Below are 17056 nucleotides of genomic sequence, written 5' to 3' on the forward strand. Positions count from 1 at the left end.
TTCTAAACAGTTCATACCACATTTAGGTTGTTTGGGTTTTTTAAATTTCTAAACAGTATTTTTGCTAAACAGTATTTTTTTCATGTTGTTGTCTTTAAATGAAGTATAATTATATAGAAATTCGGTAAAGTTGTTTGTATTCTGCTGAAATCCTATTTAGCTGAAGGGAATCAAATCAATGAAATATGATAAAACCATATGCTCATTATTTTGAAAAGAGAGCAGCTGCTTCAGGGAGTATTGCAAAGATTAATTCTACTAGAATTACTCATTAACAGTAAATATCTCCATACCTCTTTGCTAAAGGATCAAAACAAAACCTAAAAATAAACAAAAAAAATCAACAGAAAAAAAATCATATTCACAGAATTCTCATGGATGTTCATTTCTGATAATAATCCCTGGATTATTTTATAGCTAGGGTAACAATATATTGATCTGGTGGTATTTGGAAAGCTGGAAAAAAAAAAAGACAGGTAAACCATATTTTCTGCAGCCCTGTTATAATTTAGAAGTGCAGAAGGAAGAATGGAAACTGGCAAAGAGGAATTCATTGTTGTTCATAGACCATATGTGCTTTTAATTGAGTATGCAAGTTTCTGGATGGAGTGCCAAAAGAAAATTTACCTTCTGGCATGAAAGATGAAGTCTTCACTCACTTCTTGCTCCCGAGATGTAGCTGCTGAATTATATTCTTCCTCCCACAAAAAGAGACCAGGTGCCATAGAATGCAACCTTACTGAGATGAAATTGTCAAGCAATCTCTCAGGACAGTATTTTTTTCTGAAGGATCCCATATTTTGTTTCTTCTTGTAAGGAAAAAATACTGAGATAGTCCTGGTGGAACTCCTCCAGTTCATTCATTGAGGTTCATGTTTTGTAAAGCAAAAGTATAGGAGTAAAATCAAGACCATTAATATCTTTAGAAATAGAAGTTTGATATCTCAGATGATATTAAAGGAGTCATTCCACATAGATGTAGTTGACAAACTATAAGCTGAATAATATTTTTGGAAATCTGATAAATTAAAACCACCATTGTCAATAGATAATCTCAATTTAGCTAATCAAAATCAAATCAAATTTGTATCTGGTCATAGACCAGCAAATAGAACAAGAGAATCACAATTAATTAGGATGAAAAAATTACTTATTCTAAAATATCTAAGAAAAATTAGAAGAGATACTTCAGCATACTGTACAAACTATAGAACAATACTTAGCTGTGGTCAACAAAATAAAATCATATTGATCTGATAGTAACAGCTTAAGGTAAAACAAGTCAGAATGACCAGAATCTTTAGTAAACAATGGAGATTCCTGGTGAACATCTGCATAGAGGTGACAATACAAAATAACATGTTCCATCATTTTGATTATTCCTCTACCACATGGACACAGTCTCTGTTCAAAAGGGATGTTTTAGTATCTCCCTTCAATAACAGCTGAATCTAGCCAAGGATAAAGCCCTTCTAAATCATTATGTGGCTAAGGTATCTGGCTGGTTGGAGATGATGTGAAGAGTGGCTCAAAAAGATGTTTCTAGGTAGGACCGGTAAGTCAGCTTGCAGCTCTAAATTGATGGCCTGTTGTTTGAGATCAGCTAGTGCACATTCATAGCCCATTAGGATGATGGCTGCCCATGAAAAGCCATAAAATTGCAGTTTGGCATGTATTGCCTGGCACCAGGAAGACTGAAAGCTATCGGTCATAATTAAAGGGGCCAAGCCAACTGAAAAAAAGGAGAGCTTAAGCCAATAGGAGAAAATGAAAATCTAAGCAGAGGTTGGATTTTAAGTAGGCCAGCTTTGTGGGGAAGCACCACATTTGGAACATAGCAAGGTACTTGAAAAATTTGAATTTAACTCTTTCAAGTGAAAGGATGACCTGTAGGGGCCCAACTGAGCTCCAAAGAGGAGCTAGGCTCAGATCTTAGCCGAGAAGACTTTAATCACTGCAGGTATATGCTGAGTTCCTTTGGAGAAGTAGAACGATTGTAAAGCCAAAGCTGGTTTTTGTGCATTTAAACTGACATAATTGGTGTGAAATTTATGGTTACCTGTAGCATAGAAAACAATCCCCCAATATTTAAAGGTCTTAACTTGCTCTACTGGATGGAGCCACCAGACATGTACCTTAGGGTGCTTAGCAAAAAACATGACCTTGGTTTTGAAATAATTAATTTTTAGCTGTTCTTCTTGGCAGTCCTCAGCAAGTATATAAAGTACCCATTTTGGGCCACTGTGTCTGAGAAAGCAACATGGCATCATTTACATATAAAAGAACTAATAGAAATCCTAGGTGGTCTATTTTGCTCAATAACATCTTCTCAAAGAAAATATTTATTTGGGATTAACATTGGGATACCTCTTAATGCATAAATTAATTGTGGAGTGACACTCATTTTAATAATATTAATTTTACTCCAACTTAATGGAATGTTGATCCATCTATTAATATCTAAGGCAACATTATCTAAAACTTTTAATATTTAATCTCGCATATTTAGAAATGTTTTAGGAATATAAAATCCTAAATACTACATGTAATCTGTGGCAATTACAAAACCTAACCTTTGCATTGTGCTATTGAAACTTCAGAAATTAAAGGAAGTAAATACTTTTCCCAATTAATATTATATCCTGAATATTTATCAAATATTTATCAAAATGTTGAAAATAGAATCTATCAATGAATTAGCATAATTATCTAAAATTGCTAAAATATCATCAGCATATAAAAATAATTTATAATCAGAACTGGTAAACATGTTACCAGTAATAAGACCAGATTGCCTAGAAATTGTTAAGGGTTCCAGAATTAACTCAAAGCATAGCAGAAAAAGCGGACAACTCTGATGAGCATCACATTTTAATTCAAATGCTTCTGAAAACAATCAGATTGTTATAATTTGGGCACAGGGTTGTTGCTAATAAATTTCCATCCATTCCATCCAAGAAAATAAATTTGACCATGCCAAAAGTTTTTTCAGCATCTAAAGATACAATATAAATGTAGGTGACATTTCTAAAAGCCTGAAACTATTATTTTTGCAACACAGTTGCTCAGGTTTGAGACATCTTGTATATCATCCATGTTTCACCTTCAATATTGTCTTTTGTCTGGATAATACAATTTGAAATATTAATTTTGACTAAACAAGGCATTTTCCTAGGAATAATTACAATCATTTGTAATTTGTAAAAATTTGTTCTCCTGCATTCTTGGGTTTTATATGTTTATTTTATATGCTCTTTTTACAATATGTGTTTATTTTTGTTTGACTGTTTTTAGATTGTTATGGAGTTTTCATTGCTGTTGTGTTGTATGCCACCCAGAGTCATGTTTTTTGTGAGATAGGCAGCTATATAAATATGCTAAATGAATCAATCAATATTTATTACTGATTTATTGATTTAATTAATAAATATTTAATTGAATTAACACAATACAATTTTTTTTTCTATTACAATAGGAACCTTGTACCAGCTGGCATTTTAGACATATTTCGATTTATTGAATACTCAAAGTATTTGTCCTACTGTGTGCAGTTTCAACAAATTTGGATCTTTGATAGTCAATAAAAAGTCCACAAATGTCATTGGCATGTAATAATGGCTTATATTCACAGTCTACTCAGACTCTGTTATTAGACATACCAAAGGTTCTAACACCAAACTGGATATGAAACAAGATAAAGAATATCCTTGTTTCATTCTGTACTGTATTTTGATTACAAAAAAATAATACCATTCTTAATCACCCAGAGAAATTAAAATACTGTAGTAATATTTTATCCAAGAAATAAATTCTAAAGAAAATCCAATTTTCTTCATCAGTTGTACCAGAATTTCAATTTGCACCATATCAAAAGCTTTTTCTGTATTTAGTTATGCCAAAACAGCTGTTTCATTTTTCCACCATCCAATGATAATAAATCTCCTAACAGTATAATATTATCTCAGGCTTGACACATTTTCATAAAACCAAATTGTGCTAAATGAATTATTGAAGGTAATACCTTCTATATTCTTCTTGCCAGAACAGCTGTTAATATCTTGGCATTAACCTTTAATGAAGAAATTGGATGATAGGTTGCCCAGTTCTAGGGTCCTTGCCAGCTTTTAATAGGATACTGGTATAGCCCCCTTTTCAAGGACTTCCTGGTATATCTCCAACAAAATATGAGCCAAACTCCCCTTAATAACTTTAATACCATTCTATAGGTCTCTATCTGGCCTAGGACTTTTGTAATGTTCACTGTATCAATAGTATTGTTATGGCCAATTTTGCCTTGAGGTGTAATTTCTTTTCTTTTCTTTTCTTTTCTTTTCTTTTCTTTTCTTTTCTTTTCTTTTCTTTTCTTTTCTTTTCTTTTCTCTTTCTTTCTTTCTTTCTTTCTTTCTTTCTTTCTTTCTTTCTTTCTTTCTTTTCTTTCTTACAATGGAGGCTGGAAAAGGAATGGAAGAGAGAAAAGACATAAGTAATCAAGACATAATGGGTGTATCCGTTGACAGTATATCTTATAAATGGCAACTTAGTCTAAGTGGCAAAAAAACTTTGAAGAAGTATTTCAAATCAGTCCAAAAGATTCCATCTTCACTAATTATAAATGATGGTGGAAATTTCTCTTACATTTTCCAGGATTCTGTATATACCCCAGACTAGAATGAAAGATATCTTGCTAAAACTGTGTTGTTCTTGCTTCCTTGATTTTGCTGAGCTACAGCACTTGACACACACCTTAGTTCCATCAAGGGTCTTTGGGAATACCCCTTGGCCCTCAGGAATCCCCACAGTTAACAACTAGAGTCTGTCAGTCAGTTGCAAACTCCAGAGGCAACTGTATTGGAAGTCCTGCATTTATTAGAGATTTGTCTATATACCCTGGAGTAGTCTTGCAGTGATCCCCTTCAGTCACTTCTAAGAATATCTCTATGGAGGTAGCTTGCCTTTATGTAATCTCATACACAATCATACAGTTTATTCAGTCAGAACCATGACCTTGGCTGTTCACAGCCAGATTATAGCACTTCTTGGTTCTATGAGGAAGAGGTTAGCATGATGATTTTGAATCAGACCACATTAAATTCTTTGCTTGTTTACTTACTTGTTTATATAAGAAATTACAGCATCCAAGATTTATCAGATGATTAAAAGATTTTGTCTTCTACACTAAGGAGAAGAGGAAAAGGGAGATACCAAAAGGATAGAGTAAAACTGGGAAAAACGAAAGGCCTTTGAGATTGTTCTAGGAAATTTAAACCAAAAGCTAATTTTTTTTAAAATCATCCTTTGCTGGGCAGGGTTGTTGGACAGGGTAGAGTGAGGTGGGGTGGGGTGGAGTGGGGTAGAAAAGGTATGCTATATAGAATGGGACCAATGGAACAGTTTTTCCTCTTGGAGGCTCCTCTCTCTAGGTACTTGCCCCTTTTTACCTTAGATACCCATTTCCCCATTTCAAATTTGTTCATCTTTTTGGTTCTCTGTCCCTCTTATCCACATATGAAGCAACCGTTGGTCTCCATCCTTCTCCTATCTGTACAAGTCATTTGCTCAGGATTTTTTTTCTAGCAATAATTTATGGTGTAGCTACTTGTTTCCCACTTTAGCTGTTTTACCTTGTGGTTAGTGAGCATTGTATTATATATCTGCAAAATCTAAAGAAGGAATGGAGCATGGACAAATGGGTCATGGGCCCTATGAACTTTTCCAAAATTATGTCAAAGCAAAGCAAGAATCCACTCTTTTGATATGGCTTCTTTCATTTTATATATCAATATCAAATATGATCCTGATAGCTGAATATTAAGATTGAGCAACTGAGATTTCTGTTGTTTTTACTTGATTAAAACAACAACTTCCATTTGCTCTTTAGGTATTTCTACATTTTCAGAATATAACTCTTTATAAAATTCCAGAAACTGAGAATTAATTTAAATGATCACTATGAATTATTCTCAATAAATCTTTTGTTATAGTTATTGTCTTATTTTGTTTCTGTTCTTTCAAATGAGAAGCCCAATTTTTGTCCATGTTACCATGTATTCATTAATACACTTTAATGAGTATTCAATATTCAAAACATATAATTGAAGGTCCAATTCAAGTGATCTAAAAACACAATAGGTTTCCATAGTATGATTCCTAGAATATGTATTCTAAGCTTCATTTTTTAATTTTCTACAGTATGATTATCTCATCTTTTCCTCCAAGACAAATATGTTATTGACTTAACACATATAAATGATTTTAATGCATCTTAGCTTATCTTCATATTAGTAAATTCCCTATTTATTTTTTAAAATAGCATATTTATATTATCTATCTATCTATCTATCTATCTATCTATCTATCTATCTATCTATCTATCTTCTATCTATTTTGCTGACCAACAAATTGAGGATTATTAAGCTATGAATACCACCCTCCATATTTTTTTTTCTTCCAAACCAGTAATATTATTACTAGTGCTTTTATCAAAAATAGTGGTAGAACAAATAATACCTTTATCAACTAAATTAGCCATTGATAGGGAAATTTAAAATGTCAGATCTTAACAAGTTTCATGTGGAATACATGCAAATCTATATTATTGCTTGTTTAAATTAAATTCCCAGACATAAACTTGAACAACATTCCAACCTGGAGTTTCTTTTATTCCTAGAAGGCTTATTCTGATCCAGCAATGGATCCAAAACTAAATTAAAATCACCAACATGGTACTGTGGTCTGCCTGTGATTCCCCAAAATATCACAGTTGTATTTATTAGGCCCTTAAAAATTATCCAAGCCATCCAGTAACCCCATTTTTCACAACTAAAATCATGTAATATCTTTTAGAGACCAAAATTTCTTGTTCAACTATAAAGTTAAAATCACTACTGTTCTGGCAGATTCTAAGTTTCCAGTTATGTAATTCTTATCTACCCAATTTCTGGACAAAAGATGCATTTCAATGGGGATAGTATAAGTTTATTGAGAAAAATAAATTAAAAACCTTGAACCTCTTATATCAATTTCAATAATATCTCTCTTATGCTTAGTTGTATCTCTCATCCCTTAACATTCCATGAAACAAATGTTTTTATCATTTTCTGAAAAAAAACAACAGCATAAAAACTATTTTGTTTTGCAGAATGGAGATCAGACTAGATACCACATCTTAGTTAAAATACAAATATTCAGAAGTTCAAAAAATTGAGACTTCTTAATCGTCATTTGCAGATATAGTGTTATATTGTGATAAATGCTCAAAATAGGAAAAAAGAGAAAAACGAGAAAAAAAAAAAAGATGATTAAGCAACAGTCACAGTCATAATGATTTGAATACTATTAAACAAACAAACAAAAGAAAAAATTAACATGCCAAGGGCACTGCTACTTTATTCTCTCTCACTTCAAAGATATGGCAAAAAAAATTAAAAATAATAATGGCAGGCAGAAGGCTAAATACACATATACCCATCATGAGTACTTGTATAAAATATAGTTTCTCTGCTCAAATTAATCATTTCTCAATGGACTGTTGTGATGTTCCTGTGCTCCGGATGACCAGCCATTGTTTAAGATAATGAAAATACTTGTCTGGATCATAGAATTTTTTCACTTAATATACAGGGAGAAGTAAAAAAAAAAAAAAACAGATAAAAAAAGACAAATTTTTATTCCCTATTACCTAGCCATGAAATGTGTTTGATGGAACTTCTTACTTTTTTTTTTTTTACTCGTGAAAATAAATAATCTGGAAGTAGCATAAGTTTTTCCTTCTAATATTTCACAACTTTTGCATTTTTGGTTGCTGTGATATTTTATCAAGATCAGATTCCCTCCAAAACTAACAACTATCTAATTGTCTAGCTAGTGTCTAATTATGTCTTTGAAAAGAATTATACCTCAAACACACATGATCACATCAATTGAATCCACTGGGTCTTGAGTGAAACAGCACTTCAAAGCATGTTTCTGGAATGACTTAATGATTATTTATCTTCTAGATAAGGGAAATTTAAAACACATTTTCTTGCCTTTTGACCCTAGATTTGATCCAATTCGTAGCAGACCACCAGTTTGTTATTTTTAGCTCTAACTCTTCCAAGATGTTTATACACTCCTCATATAACTCATTCTTAAATTCCAGGAGCTTGAAATCTGTGATGTTCTTACAGAAATATCTGAAGAAATTTCAGGGGTTAAAAGCACTTTCTATATGTTTCCCATTTGAACTGTGGTTTTGTTTTTAGCCAAAGTCTCTACTTGTTTTGTGGCAGGAGGAAGAGGAAAAGTAATAGTTTCTCAGCTGAAACCACTCTCCCAGCTCTTTGGAAGCATCTTCAAAGACTAGACATGGACAGGGTTATCTGAGAGAAGCTAGCTATACCAGAAAGGGAGAAATCTGCTTCTTATGTTTACAAGGCATATTTTCTCTAACTAAAGGTACTATCATTAGACTTTCTGCTTACCAGTGTTTTTTGCTAGCAGTCCACAAGGTTATGAACACAACTTACAGAGGGAGAGAGAAACAAACAGCATCCTAACAGATCACGGTTCTGCTAGCCCGAAGCTGACTTGCTTATAAAGATTCAGAGAGTTCTGGCATGCTTGGTTTGCAGAAATTAATCACTGACAAATGCTCTTCAATTCTAGATAATATTGTATGTCTGTTAAATGGGAGATCATCATTTTAGAGGCCCAGAAATAGGCAAGAAACCATAAACAAGAGAAAGTTCAGCCCTTGTTGTAAGGAAAAGAAATTGTTCATTTTGAGAGACACGTAAGCTTGAAAAAGTAAACAAGAGAGGAGGTGGGGGGATGAACAAAAAGAAAGGACAAGGCTGACAATGCTAAAAATCAATATTCAATTATGACATGAAGCTAGGTGTATAGACTGATGCCACAGAGTCATTTTTTAAAATCATTTTTATTCCTAATCAATTGTGTCCCAGAAGTACTTTGGGGGATTAATATCTGAAGAGGAAGTAAGGTTGCCAGAGGGCTTCTACAAATGATCTTTTGACAATGTTGCAAATAATAGTAGGTTTAGCCAGTTGTAAAACTAGGGCTGGCTTCAGAATTGAAGTTCAGAGATGCACAGCCAAGGGAAGTCCAAATGACTGTCCAGAAAGTGGCAAGTGAGAAGGCCAATGATAAATAGGCCTAGTATCTATCTCTGGGCAATACAAGCATGTTAGGACCCCATGAGGATCGATTTTACTCACCATAACACCATCTTTTTTAATGAAATTTTGATTTGTTGGATTCTTGTCTGATATTGTTTTATTGATGGCAGGTGGATTTTTAATTGTTTAAATGAAACTTTTACAGTCAGAAAGAGGCAGGGTGAGCATGCAGATGCTAGTACCTTATTTTGAAAGTATAGTATATTTTCCACAACAAAGCAGAAAAATAGAAGTGTTTAGCACCAGGGATACATACTATTTGCTTCTAATAGTCGTGACAAATGATAAGTTTGTGTGTTATATGAATTTCAGTGCAAAACTGCATGTGAGAGTGAGGTGCAAAACTGCACATTTTTGTCACTTGTCTTAATTTGCTATAGAAATAGTTGTAAAGCATGGAATGGTGGAAAAGTGGAGAGATGTATTATGTGCTTCATAGGTGAAAAATAAAATGATTGTCTAAGAAGGACATATATAAAAATTATTAAGTCCAAGGTCTAAAATTATGAAGACAAATATTTTGGCCAGAGGACACATATGGAATTTTGAAATTGTGTTACCAAATGGTTGCCATTTGAATGTAGAGTCTTTGCAAAATACTTACCATAGTCCCCACTTGTAATAAAACAGCAGTTCAAAGTACCCTTTGGGATGTTCCTGCTTAAATTTGGCTTTTTTTCTTGGATGATGGGCATACTTCTAAACAAAGTCCTCAGTTGTAGCTTCCATCCATGCTTGTTTTCTAGAAATCAGATGATGATGGGGCTATTTACTTTCTCTGATAGATTATTTTAGACAGTTTTAACCTCCTCTGTGCAAACATGGACACATTAACTGGCATGCTTCATCACAACATAGGCAGTTCTTTATGTAATTAGTTATAAGTAGAATTAAAGTGGTTATAATGCATTTAATCTAGCTGTGTATTATCTAGCAATGCCATCACTGTGGCCAAAATTATTTTTAATGCCTAGCTAGTAGTACCTTTCATCTTCTACCAAGTTAAGAGAATTCTCACAGAAGATTACCGCCTTGATGTAGTATGAAAGCTCAGTAGCTTCTCTGTCCTGGGAAGTGATACTGGCAATTGGAAATCTGGAACGTGGAAATTATCTGAAGGTAGAAAGATGTATGACGACTGAACACAGGCTTTCAGTATGGAGTAAAAAGGGACAACGAAAGCTATCTTGATTAATAGTACCAACAGAGGAAATTAGCAAAAAAAAAGGGGGGGGGGGAATATTTTTCAGAAGATCAAAGAAATCGTAAGAAAAATTACAACTAAAATAAGACAAGAGCAATCATGGAAGAGATCTCATAAAAGGAAATAGGGTTAATGGAAGACAGAAAAACTAAAATTCTTGACAGGCTTATAGGATGAAGATTTGTAGACAAGAAATATATTGAGGAATGAATTTCATTAGAAATAGTGGTACAGGAGGCAATAGACTAGTTGTCTAATAACAAATTAGGCAGAAATACACTACAGTCCGCTGAACTGCTTACAAAGACATTTAGAATGCTAACATTTCTATATGAGCAAATATGGAATAAGACTCTGTGGCCTAAAGATTGGAAAATATTAGTGTGTGTACCTGTACCAAAGAAGAGACCTTTGAGTAGATGAGCGAATTACAAATCATTGTACTAATTTTTTATATAAGCAGTTTTTCTTTCAATATTTCAAAGAAGTTACATCATATGTGGCAAGAAAAATGTGAAATAAAGAGGCATGTTTCAAAAAAGAGAGAAGGATGTGAGATCAGATACCTAGTATAAAATTTTGTTTCGCTTCTTTTTCTTTCTATTGATCTTGGCAAGTCATTTCTTGCAGATCCCCTCCATGGTTTATCCCATGTCAGCGTCTTTTCTTATGGGGTCATGGTGCAGGATGTCTAAAATTATTGATTTCCTTTCTTTGTGTGTGTGTGTGTGTGTGTGTATGTGTGTACGTGTGTGTATTTCTCCTTTGCCATCCTTCCTGTACATCCATCTAGCAAGTGCACTACTATGGGGAATTACATGCATACAGCCTGAAACGTGGCCACCAGAGTAGACATTTTTCATGCACAATTCTATTCTTGATGCCATTCTACTGAGGTCATTGGGATTTTAGTAACATAAATGGTGTTTGATTTGCCCCACTTACTTTATCTTCTGTTGGCTGTGAAAGAAAAATAAAATCTTTAGCAGAGGCAGTAATTTGCTCTGACGCTTAAGTTACAGCAATAAGGGTTGATTGCCAGTAAATTATCCCAAATAGCACTGCCACTCTTGATTTTTTTACTAGTGGTGAATTGAAAGTTACCTTCATTTCATGAATGGGAATATTCCTGGGAGAAGCCTTAGTGGTTTTAAGGCTATAAATTCTGCACAGCTACATGTTCAAAATGCCTAAAGCACAGGGGGTCGTATATTGCTTCTTGGTGGTGCCCCAACGCACTAACATTCTTATATCTACAAAATAATATATAAAGGTCACTAATACAGTAATGACATATAACAGGTCATAATAAACGTAGCGTATTATACAAATATTATACATAAAAATGGCAATCTTAGAAACTTAATATTCATGTCTTAAAGAGAGGTCTCATCTATCATCGCAGGCTAATATAACTGTTAGGCTTTTGCAGAAAGGCACAGAATAGCAAAGTAAGAAAAACATTTGCTAAGCAATCAAGGTTTAAAATAGCTTCTCTTTCTAATCCACTTTGGACATTCACTGAAGTCAACAATGTAATATTACATAGGATAAAGGTCATGTTAACAAATTAGATCCAGAAGAATTCAAATCAAGGAATCAAAATTAGATATTACTCCAGGGAGAAGATATGGGCAGAGGGTGAGTACTAGAAACAGTGAGGTTAACAGTAACAAACATGAATTCATCTGATCATTTCAAATGCTCACTCTTACTTTGAATGACTCCAGATACTGACCCAAGATAACTACCCCTCCCTTTAAAAAATGTGTATGTGAATAACATACTTACTACTATAATACCTTATACTTCTGTTTGACCACTTTACATTACTTTGTGGCAGAACTCAGGTTTAGTCTGGAAAGGTATGTATGTGCAATGTGTGTGTATTGTATGGAAATAATGGAAACTAGGGGATAAAGTTATAGGTAGCCAGTAAGATCTTGTGGATGGAGACAGGTGGAAAGGCTAATAGACTTCATTCAGAAAGTTTTTATATAAAAGTGTTACATGGTGAAAAGGAAAGAAAATTCTTGTGTTACAGCCAGAAGAGACTATGTTTTTAAATCAACCACTGATATTGAAAACTGATAGTGGGTTATATCTAGCAAAAGGGAGTTAAATCCCACATAAAATGCTGTATTACATTCTTACTTGTCCAAAGAGATTCACACCATAGATTAGGTTCTTTTGAAATGCTAACACTAATGAATTTTTTGCCCTTTTATACGAACTGGGGCATCGAAACAATAATAATATATGGGGAAAAAACCACCGTCTTTTTGAAACACCCACACAAATACTTGAAACACAGCCTTTTTGCTTTGTAATGCTCCTTTGAAAAACTGGCCTAGCCTGTCTCTCTCTAGCTTGTGAAATCTGACATAATCACAGTGAGCAGTAATTTTCTAGTAAGAAGGAGAGAAGAATTGACTTATGCATCTCCCCAATCCTTCCTGCTTTTCATATCTCATTTCTCTGATCTAAGTGTATGGGAATGCTACAGGGTGTATAAAAATGGTTGTGTAGTATTTATCATATGGCACCATTTGTTTAGAAATTTACCAAATGGAAGTCTAATTTGCATGCTTTGAATTGTGTGTCAAACTAAAAAGTAAGGTAGCATATGGCCAGAAATATTATAATTCTTTGTACTGCTAACAGTGTTTAAAGTCTATTCCCTGAATAGATTAAAATCTTACTAAAAAGTTTTAAATCTGCAAACAAATTGCTAAGGTCCCTGAGTCACAAGGCAATAAAAGAGCATTTTTAATTTATAATACTCAAGAGGGAAATGTGTTTAGCATTGGTTATGCAAAGAGAATGTGAAAAGCAGAAATAATTCACCAGCAGCTGAATGTTTGGTATTCTACAGAACAGTGTCTCTCAGATATTATGAAATCAAGGGCATTCTTCAAAATTGATTTAATCTTTAGTAAACACACCATCCCCCCAAAAAACCTCACTGGTAATTCATATCCCATTCCTTATTTCTTTGTCATGGGGAGAGTACTAAAATTCATAATTCTTGATTTGTAAAGAACATGAACCACAAAAATATGCAATAACTGCCTCCAACTGAATTGAAATTATTCATTTATTCATTCCTAAAATGCATGATGCTGTCCTTCTATGGTTCAGACCTGTAATCCAAGCTGTGCAAGAATTCCTACCCTAAATCCTATTCATCCGTTCCTAATTTGCTCAGTAAGTAAGGATGGATTTGATCTGATCTGATCTGATTTAGGAAATTTATACTTAGCTTTCCATAAAGTTTAGAAATAAAAGACAGCACAAAATACAAGTGAAGTTTATAGGCCAAATATAGGTTTAGATCCTTGTCCCTCCTGGTTAGTTAAAGCTACCAAGGAGGTGACTTTAGGGTGGGTTCTGGCAGTGGTTAATTCATCCTTGCAGGAGGGGGTGTTTCCGAAGCCTTTTAAAGAGGCTTTGGTCCGCCCACTCCTCAAGAAACCATTGCTAGACCCCACCCTCCTGGACAATTTTCATCCAGTCTCCCACCTTCCCTTTTTAGGAAAGGTGGTAGAAAAGGTGGTCGCGCGGCAGCTTCTGAGGATACTGGAGGAAACGGATTATCTGGACCCCTATCAGTCAGGATTCAGGCCCAGTTATGGGACAGAAACAGCATTGGTCGCACTTTTAGATGATCTCTGGCGAGAGCGGGATAGGGGGAGTGCATCCATCCTTGCTCTTCTTGACCTCTCGGCGGCTTTCGATACCATCGACCATGGTATCCTTTTGGGTCGGCTGCAGGAGTTGGGGCTGGGTGGCGCAATGTTGCGCTGGTTCAGCTCCTTTCTCCAAGGCCGAACCCAATCGGTGTTGATAGGGAGCGAGAGGTCCAGCCCCCGGCCCCTACTCTGTGGGATGCCACAGGGTCAGTACTTTCACCGCTCCTATTTAATATCTACATGAAACCGCTTGGTGAGATCATCCGGCACCATGGGGTGAGGTATCATTAGTATGCGGATGATACCCAACTTTACATCTCCATCCCAGGTGCCTTAAGTGACGCTGTGACTGCCCTCTCGTGGTGCCTGGAGGTTGTGGGGGCCTGGATGGGGGATAACAGGCTTCAGCTGAACCCTGGTAAGACAGAGTGGCTGTGGATACGGGGAACCTCAGGATCTAGGAGCTTGTCATCTTTGGTTCTTGACGGGGTTGCAGTACCCCAGACAGACTCGGTGTGTAATCTGGGGGTTCTCCTGGACTCACGACTCCTGCTCAAAGAGCAGGTGGCAGTCGTGGCTAGGAGGGCCTTTGCATGACTTTGTGTTGTGCGGCAGTTACGCCCCTTCCTGGATCAGGAGGGCCTCCACACGGTCACTCATGCCCTGGTCACTTCTGGGTTGGACTACTGTAATGCGATCTACATGGGGCTACCCTTGAAGAGTATCCGGAAGCTATAGCTGGTACAGAATGCAGCAGTGCGGACAGTTCTTAATGCCCCTAGGAGGGCACATATAACACCCCTGTTGCGTGAGCTGCAGTGGTTTCCGGTTTGTTTCCGGTTCCAATTCAAGGTGTTGGTCATCACCTTTAAAGCCCTTCATGGCATGGGACCAGGTTATCTGAGGAACTGCCTCGCCCCGGTCATCTCAGCCCGCCCCACTCGGTCCAGCAGAAGGGGCAGGTTGCAGACCCCACCCGTCAAGGAATTTCGATTGGTGGGGTCTAGGCAGAGAGACTTTTCTGCTGTAGCACCCGCCCTATGGAACATCTTGCCGCCTGAGGTGCGGTGTGCCCCCTCCCTCATGGCCTTCAGAAAAGAGATCAAATCCTGGCTCTGCCAGAAGGCCTGGGGGCCAGAGGGGGGCCCGCACCTGTGGAGATGGCTGGTGGGGTGAGGGGTTGTCCCCCCCCCAGCATCTTACAGGTTTTTTGGGGCCAAATTATAGGAGGTTCTTAGCCCATTTTTAGTATATGTTTTTTAACTATTTATAGATTATGTCCATGTCTGGAGAGTCCTGTGTTTTTTCTTCTTTTTTTATTATTGTGAGCCGCCCAGAGTCACCCATTGGGGGAGATGGGCGGCATACAAATTTGAAAATAAATAAATAAAAAAAAAATGCTAGTGGATGGCTACCAACAAAGGACATTGATAAGCTTCCCAAAATATGACCCCCAACAACTTATCCACAAACAAGTGGCTTATAGTTACTTATGTTGAGTGGAACTAGGGAATATACTTTAGTAATGCCCTCTACATATAGTTGCCTTTGAAGATGGCTCAGAAGCTTCAGTTGTATAGAACATGGCAGTCAGGATTCTAGTAAATGAAATCTACTTTGTAAAAAAAAAACACCTATTTTGATTTCTGCACTGGTTGTCAGTAGGTTTTTAGACTCAATTTGTGCTGGTTATATAGCACAATGGTTATATCAAGAACTGCCTCACCCAATAAGATTCTGCTCATCCTACACAGACTTCTAGAGAGTCTTCACTCAAGATCCTGCCCCCAGAAGAGGTAAAGGGGCATGGGCAAAAGCCAACTTTTCTGTAGTTGCCCCTATATTATGGAACATGCTGCCCCCAGAGATGCACTTTGCTCTTTTAATTCTGGTATTCCAGAAGGCATTGAAAATCATACATTTTCAACTGGAATTTGGCTCTTAATGATTAGGTTTCGGTAAAGGGTACTGAATGTGCTTGACAAGAGTAATGGGTTTTATTCAAAGGTTTTACTCTACCCAACACAGAGTTGTTTGAATGGGTGGCATAAGAATGAAGCTAAATAAATAAATAAATAAATGTGGATAGTTACTCAGATGGCAGGAGGATCTAGTTTTCTGTGTAAAATGACAATGATGAGAAAATGCTAGTCATCCCTTGATTCATGTCATGCAATTCAAATTTTTGCAACAAATTAAAAAAATAAATAAATCTGATTGCTGTTTTCATTAAACATTCCCATAACATCACCTAGACTGAGTTGCTGTGATACTTGCTTTAATCAGAGGACAACATGTCTCTTAACTGACAGCTCAGGATGATGGTAAACTTTTATAAATGCAATCTAGACCCTATTAACAACAAAATTAGATGACATAAACTTAGGTTGACAACAGACAAAATTATCAGTGCTAATTTACACATTGCTGCTATGGGAATGTGTGTGTGTATGTATGACATGTGTAAATACACACATGCATATATAAAGACACTTAATATAACAATGAACAAAATTAAAAATGATTTTTTCAATTAAAAATACAATAGATTGATGAGGATTTGGATCAATCTGAAATTCAGTTGAAAGGCTTGATTGGATGAAAGTATTTTTGGCTGTTTTCAAAAGGTATAAGCTTGGAGGGTGGGGAGGCAATCTGTTAACCACCTGGACAAGAGTGATCTGCTCTGCCTAGATAGTGGAATCATTTCAGTGTTCTTCCTGCTGCAAAGGAACTGATTTATGGACAGAAAACAATTTGACCAGCTAGAGCACCAAAAAACGAACAAACAAACAAACTTAAAAGGATGTTAAGCTCAGCAAACATATCATCCTGTATCTGTTGTTTCAGAATTACCATTGTTAAAGCCAATTCATTTTCTGATGACCTTTTGTGCCTTAGTGTTTTCTCAGTTTTATTGCAGAAAACAGATCATCATTGTCTTTTAAAGACATGTGTTATGAACCAATTTCATTTCCTGC

General features: G+C 35.8%; 2 long non-coding RNA genes across 4 annotated transcripts in view; one reads left to right on the top strand and one right to left on the bottom strand.

Annotated features, from left to right (window-relative positions):
• LOC148215905 (uncharacterized) overlaps positions 1 to 17056 on the top strand; it is a 101705-nt gene that overhangs the window by 53728 nt on the left and 30921 nt on the right. The window lies entirely within an intron of this gene.
• The window catches only part of LOC148215906 (uncharacterized), a 75418-nt gene continuing 62667 nt past the window's right edge, over positions 4306 to 17056 (bottom strand). For 2 of the 3 annotated variants that reach the window (XR_015796395.1, XR_015796394.1), the window contains exons 4-5: positions 11488 to 11636; positions 4306 to 4450 (exon numbers count right to left, since the gene is read on the bottom strand). This is a non-coding gene — a long non-coding RNA (uncharacterized LOC148215906). The remainder of the gene's footprint in view (positions 4451 to 11487; positions 11637 to 17056) is intronic. The other variant, XR_015796396.1, reaches the window with a different exon arrangement.

The sequence above is a fragment of the Python bivittatus genome, unplaced genomic scaffold (assembly GCF_059951505.1).
Source record: "Python bivittatus isolate LINGU-HERP-01145 unplaced genomic scaffold, Pbiv_v1 ctg000330_np1212, whole genome shotgun sequence".
NCBI lineage: Eukaryota > Metazoa > Chordata > Lepidosauria > Squamata > Pythonidae > Python > Python bivittatus.